Below are 7,384 nucleotides of genomic sequence, written 5' to 3'. Positions count from 1 at the left end.
GGCAGAGTGGTGTGGGGTGGCCCGAGGGGATGGGAGAGGTTCCGGCCCACGCTGCGCCTGGGCTGGGACTGGTCCCTCCGGCGCAGGGTAGCAGGAAGCTCTCCACACACTCACCGGACCTGGGCTAGGACTGGGTCTGGCTTCCACCATTTTCATGAGGAGTAACAGCCAAACAATGGCTGATGTACTCCAATATCTGGTTTTCAGTCTCCAAAACTGTGTGAAATACTGCTTAGGCAGGCAGGGGCTGAGGGTTCAATTCTCTGGCCTGCCACCCCCCTGCCCCAGGGCACCCTGAGATGGTGATTGAGACTGGGCATGGTGGTGCACATCCATAATCCCAGCACTTGGGTGGCTGAGAAACAGGAGGATCACTACAAGTCCATTCCATGTAGTGAGACTCTGTAGACCCTGTAGACTGTACTAAATACACACACATACACACACACACACACACACACACACACACACACACAAAAGCTGTGTGAAATAATAAACACTTCCTCTTTATAAAGTTAGCTACTTCTTTTTAGGAATGCAAAACCTGCTAATATTTAAATATGTAACAAGAATAAATTGGACTTTAAGGGATGCTTTAGCTCTTCCTAATTGCTACATTTTCTTTCCCCTCTTGTTTTTCTATTTTTTTCTTCCTATTCTCTTCTCTTCTCTTGTAAAATTTCTTAAATTCCTAAGCAGAATTGAGGAAAGTAAGCATCTCTGGTGAAAGTACAGATAAAGAACAGTGTCCAGCGAGAAGGTGCCAGAAAGCAGCAGGATGAATAGCTACAAGACTGCTCCATGGGGCAGTTGGAATCTCAGAGCAGGAAGGAGAGCATCCACTCAGAAGGGTGGCCCAGCAAGGCTCCAGGGGCCAAACTTGGGGGAGCATGCCATATACGTCGCTAGGCCCTGTGTTGCAGTTACAATGGGATGAAAGTGTTTTGCTTCACAAGAGAGGTCAGCAATGGTAGTATATTAATTAGATGCAGGAGATTTATAAAATCAACAAATCAATGAAAAATAATAGGACCCAGTTTTTTTTCTCTGTCTAAAAATGAAGATACCAATATGGAAAAGGAAACAAAAAAAGATTGAACTATAGTATTATTGGGAAGAAATGATATGTATTGCTATGAATTCAGGATTCTCAATTTTATATAGTGGATACGGAAATAAGTTGATATTTTAACATTAGGTACTTTACAGATAATGAGCATATTCATTAGACCTTTTATGGGAGGGCCTGGAAATGGTGACACACAAATAACAAGCAGCACAACTCAAACTCAGATCTTGACTTCTAAGTGACATTCTTGGACTATATGTAGAAATGTACTGCATGTGAAACCAGGGAAAATAAAATGATCCTGGAGCATTTTTTAGCAGAAACAGTAAAAAATGGTAGGAAAACATCAAAAAAGTACAGCAGTTAGAAGGAATTGTCACTAACCAAGTCAGAATTTGCACAGCACCAAAGTAAATAAAGTTGACACATCTCAATCTGAATAAAATAGGAAGCCCATGAGTCTGTAGAAATACCACTAAGCAAACGAATTGAAAGTTGTATGAAGAATGGGCAATTTGTATAATTTCCAATAAGATAATAAGCAATCATAATGGGACAAGAATAACTTTTCAGGAGAGAGAACTGGCAAATAACATGTACATCCAGTGGTTAAAGTGATCACACAGAACAAGGTAAACAGAAATTATAGGTTATATCAAGATGAAATTAAAAAAAATAAAAAAGATGAAATTAAAAGAACAAACAGCATCAGTTTAATGCAGAAACAGAACCTAATCTTATGAGGTGCCACTGAAGAAACAAATTGAGCAAAAGTTTTGAAAATAACTCACCTGTGATTCTTCAAAGCTGTCAAAGTCATGAACTGAAGGAAGGACAAAAGTACTGCCCTGAACTCCGCACATGAATGAGACATCATAGCTAAATGTGGTTTTTCATTTTAAATTGGATTTTGTCCTGGCAAGGCTTCAGGGGACCAACCTGGGTGCGAATGACTGCATGTACTACTAGATCCTGGGCTCACACTTACAATGGAATGAAGGGGCATTAGTTCACAACAGGGCATTACTGAGAGAATTAGTAAAACACTAGTGAGATCTCAGGATTAGATGGCAGCGGGTTATCAAATCTAAGTTCCTGATGTTGATGCTTGCACTATTGTGATGTAAGGAAATGTCAAAGAGCATTCTGTGGTAATACAACAGAGTGTCAGTGACTGACCCTCAAATGATTGAAAGAGAAAGTTGGTGATATTATTACCCATTTCTGATAAAACTAAACAAAATGGGATATAAATGAAGGACCATTTTGTATTTGTATATATAAAATAGTTAGGATAGATATACAGCCTCTTTCTCTTAATTCAATGAGAAGAAAGACTTGTACTAATAGTGTTTGGACAGGATATCATGTCTGCATCTTGTACTATGAATAACTACTATGAAGACAGCAATATGCAATATATTAATTATTGTAACTGTCCTACTAACCTGTTTTGAAACTGTCTCATTGCTATTTGTTTCTAAATAAAATTAATAAGAAAAAGAGAAGGTTGAACTTGAAATTATTGTGTAAGTTTGTGGTTGTTCTAAGTTTTATTTTATTTTCATCTGGAAATTGAACCAAGGGCTTTGTGCAGGCTAAGTACATGCTCTAACTCTAAACTACATGTCTGCCTGTTTTCCAATTTTTTAAGAAAATAATGTCTTTTATGTTAGTCTCCCATAAAACTATTCTCCCAGTCTCATGATGGTTGTAATTATTCTACTTCTTAAAAAGCAATATTGGGATTTGTATGAAATTCCTGGCATTTTTACAACTGTCAAATTTTATGCCATAGATTTTCACCCCTCTAGAGAATTTATCTCTAGTTCAAATGTTTCTCTAGCTTGTTTTCTATCTCACATAATACAGTACTTACACATTGTATCCTGGGACTGAAGGATAATACTGCAAATCGATTGTTTGGAAAATAGAATGTGAAGCTTAAGACAACACATACCATTCTACTATTTGGTTTCAACTTTTCTTACTTAATTCTGTTGCTCAATAAATTCAGTTAAAATTAAGATTCTGTATGTGTACTCTCTAGAAATTAACTGAGTCCTCAAAGTGTTTATTCGCAAAGAAATTTTAATTAATTTGATGAAATCTGCCTGTCAAGCAGTTGGAAATTTAGAGATCCAAGAAAATGATATAATATTTTTTCCTAACAAATCCCAATGAATTAAACTGCTTTGTCTGAGAAGAGCAGAGTGGGACTCCATGCCAGGGTGGTGTGATTTGTATGCAACCATGCTCCTCTCAGTTATCTCAGTCCTAATGTTTGTGCGGGGTTCTGCATTACAAAGCAGCTATGGAAGGCATGATGCTACAATGTGACTAATGGTATGAAGGCAAACAGTATGGATTATTTGTATTGTATTTTATATAATGCCCTGTTAAACAATGGTCCTTACATAACAAATGTGTGCTGAAAAGGCACAACATTATCACATTTCCATTGATCATTGTGAATTTCCTTTACAAAGCAGAGTTCTGACCAGCAGAGTTCTGACCAGCAATGGGAGCCAAGTTCTTTTCTATCTGTGTTTATGCAAAGGCTTCCTTTCAGATACCTTGGCCTAGAGCAGTGTGTAAATTGTCAGGAAAAAATATTGCTAGCCTGAAGCTACCAACAGAGCCAGTTGTGCAGCCACATGTGTGGATTTGGCAAAGCAGCTGTTTTTCCTGCTCAAAGAATTTTCATATTGTGCTCCTGATAAGCAAATCTAGAAAGCATTATATCAATGGGTGGTATAATGTGATAAAACCTGAGGCTTATGTGGAAATTTAAACAAAGGCTATTCAATGTTTTATGTGCCATTCTGATTATTTCTTCATCTATTTCTTATGCACAAGTGCCAGCCACTGAAACAGACTAGAAAACAGCAACTTACTTAATCTCAGTGTGTAAGCTACTACAAAATTGAAGGAAGAAAAGGATGAGAAAATTGGAAGAATGAAAGGTCATTTCTTATGTTTCTAGGAAAATTGATCCATGAATGCAGCAATTTCTATTTAGTTGACTAATGGCATGTGGAAAATGTCAGGCAGATTTCTGAATTAAAACGTGCTCATTTCTAGAAAGAATTGACTGACTGAAGCACGATACTCATCATGGATCAAGACCATTACTCTTAATTAGGGAGAAAATGAATCTTCAGAGGATGAAATCCCATAAAGTGGTGGAGGAACTCTTCTCCCATGACTATCTCCCTGAGAACAGCATTTTCCAGTTCAGTGTTCCAGTCATGTCAGAAAATAGAGTAGACTAAATGTATCACAGAGAATGACTCATTCTTTGTTGATTACTAATTAGTTAAATCCTTACTGTATGGCAAGGACTGTAACATCATTGGAGAAACACACATCAAGTAACAATATTCTTGTCCAAAGTGCATCAATGTGCACATAGAGAACAGAGATTATGCGCTTTGTGATTGGTGTCAGAAATACATGAATAGCAAAGCACTGGCATCTTATGGGACATTCTCAGCTGCATCACAATACAGTAGGCAAGGATAAGGAATTGGCCACATGCAAAAAACCCTAAGCTTGTGGTGGCCCCAACTTGTAACACATCATCCTTGAGAAGTTCCTCTTGTGAGATCAAACCTACTACAGTATGCCAGTGTTACTAATTCATGAAGGCACAACCCCTTGACCTATTCATGTTTGATGAAGGCTAATCTCTTATAGATTTCACCACCTAAATACAGACATACTAGGGAACAAACTTTCAGGACATTGATCTTTGAGAAAAAACACAAATGATAGTAATGAGAGTAACTGAAAGAAACAGATTCTGCAAGATGATATAAGTATCATGAAATACAAAAGATATGGACTTTGAATCCAATGTTAACATTCTTAAGAATGAAGAATGGTGAGTCACATAGAGAGAAAACATTCTCTCAGGCTTTCATCGAGAGCAAATGGATCAAGCGATGGCCATGACTCATCCACATGGCTGACACTGACAATGGATATACAAACTGCAGTGCAGGGTTTAAGGATGAATTCTAAGGGGATTTGAATGGCCTTGGCAAATACAAAAGTCATATATCTTGTTATATACGTCTTGCTTTATCTTGGTCTTAACCATCCAGCAGAAAAGTACAAAAAACGAAGTATAAAAAGTAAAGCCATATTAATATGCTGAGTTGTAAAAGGCTCAAGTTAACAACTTTTGACATTGCCAGTCCTACAGAAAACCTACTACTATTATGCACTCTTGGATTATGTTGGAATATTTTGCTGAATTCACACACCTATAATATTTAAATAGCAATGGAATACCCTTCTCTGACAAAGCTAAACAAAAAATGGTGATAAAAATGAAGGATCATTTTATATCTGTATGTTCAAAATAGTTAGTATAGATATACAGCTACTTTCTCTAATTAAATGAGATGAAAGATTTGTACTAATAGTGTTTATGGATGGGATATCATGTCTGCATATTGTACTATGACTAACCACTAAGAAGACAACAATATGCAATGTATTAATTATTGAAACTGTCCTATTAATCGGTTCTGAAACTGTCTCATTGCTATTTGTTTCTCAATACAATTATTAAAAAAAGAATGAAGCATGAAATTAAGAAAGATGAGGGAAAGCCAATTTGTTCAACACATTAAAACTCCTGCAAGCAGGCACAGGGTCTGGGGGTTTGATCCCAAGGCCTGCAGTGCCGGCCCGCAATTGAGACTGGGTGTGATAGTATGTGCCTGTAATTCCAGCACTTCTGAGGCTGTAAACAGGTGGATCACTATGAGTCTGATCTAGTTGTGAGACCCAGAACACCCTGTACACTCTTCCCTAAAATACAAAAAAAAAAAAAAAAAAAAAAAAAAAAAAAAAAAAAAAAAAAAGTCTAAAAAAATCTCAGGTAGATAGAACAATGTGATGTCTCAAGTATAAAAGCTGTCAAGTACACTTGGCAAGACTTGGGATGGTTTCTGTCTTCTTTCATAGGACTTGTTGGCCTGAGCTCACTATCTGCAGTCTTTGTGTTCTTCCTGATTGAAATTTCACTAATAAAGCCTTGTTATTTTGAAATTACCATTTCACTGTGTTAAGTGATTTGTATACATTACCTCATTAATCTTTTAAGACAAACTGTCAGTTAGAGTACTACTACTATTTAAGAAATGAAAAAAAAGTGATGAATGTCTAAAAAGCTCAGCATTTTTATACTTAGTGAGAATCAGAAGCAGGATCACCAAGTTCTCTATGACGTTCAAACTTCAAGTAAAACTGAAAAAATGACTCAAATCATTCTTATTCTGTCTTACAATCAACGACTCCAGCACATTACAGTTCATCCAACCTGAGCACTTTGCTTATGACCTATGGTTACTAGGACTGAGTCAAGACTGAGAGTTCTGCTTTTAGTGGACATGAGAATCACTGAAGAGTATGTCAAGATGCAATTTTACAAATTCCAGTACAATATTCTAAACAACAATTTCTGGGAGCAGAACTTTTATTAAATTTGAGAAGTTATACATTTTTTATTAAAGAATATAAAATGGTAGGTAGGGAGTGTATGAACAAAAACCAAACTGCACAGGAAATACTTCCAATAATCAACACTTAGGATTTGATCTTTTTGAAAAGTTTCTGCACATCAAAAGAAATCACCAACAGAATATAAAAAAAACCCATGAATTGGAAAAAAAAAACACAGATGACTGTCCCTTAGACAAAAGACTTTTTATCTGGAACATAGAGAATTAAAAATATCAGCCCCCCCTCCCAAATTCAAAGACCCACTCTAAAAAATGGGCACCTGAGATAAATATATACTCCACAAATGAAGAAATACAAATGGGAAATAAATATATGAAAAATTGTTCAATATCATTGGTTATTCAAGTGATATAACTTAAAACAATGGAATTCTATCTTATGCCATAAAGATTGACTATTATCAAGAAGCCAACCAATAGCAAATACTGGAAAGGCTGTGGGGGAAAAGGAACCATTTTCTAGTGTTGGTGGGAGTGCAGACTGATATAACTACTCTACAAATCAGTATGGAGATGCCTCACAAAAAAGTTACACCTTTACCAAGATATCTAGGTAATCTTATCCCAATGTTCCATGGGCCATATGTTGAAACATTTATTTATTTCAATATAAGACTTGCAATCACTCAGAGTGAGACAGATTTGATACATAGTCTGACATGTTCTAAATGGCTGAATGATTAGTACTTTAAAATCTGCTTCATGGGGACAAGGAGATGGCTCAGTAGAATAAGTGCTTCCTTGGCAAGTAGAAGGGTCTGAGTTCAATTCCTGGTTC

General features: G+C 36.5%; 1 pseudogene; it reads right to left on the bottom strand.

Annotated features, from left to right (window-relative positions):
* The window catches only part of LOC101580453, an 8,077-nt pseudogene extending 6,145 nt beyond the window's left edge, over nt 1-1,932 (bottom strand).
* Between the last annotated feature and the right edge of the window lie 5,452 nt (nt 1,933-7,384).

This window comes from Octodon degus, unplaced genomic scaffold (assembly GCF_000260255.1).
Source record: "Octodon degus isolate 3935 unplaced genomic scaffold, OctDeg1.0 scaffold00030, whole genome shotgun sequence".
NCBI lineage: Eukaryota > Metazoa > Chordata > Mammalia > Rodentia > Octodontidae > Octodon > Octodon degus.
Note: the sequence above shows the minus strand (reverse complement) of the source record. Positions and strands in the feature narration are given on the sequence as shown.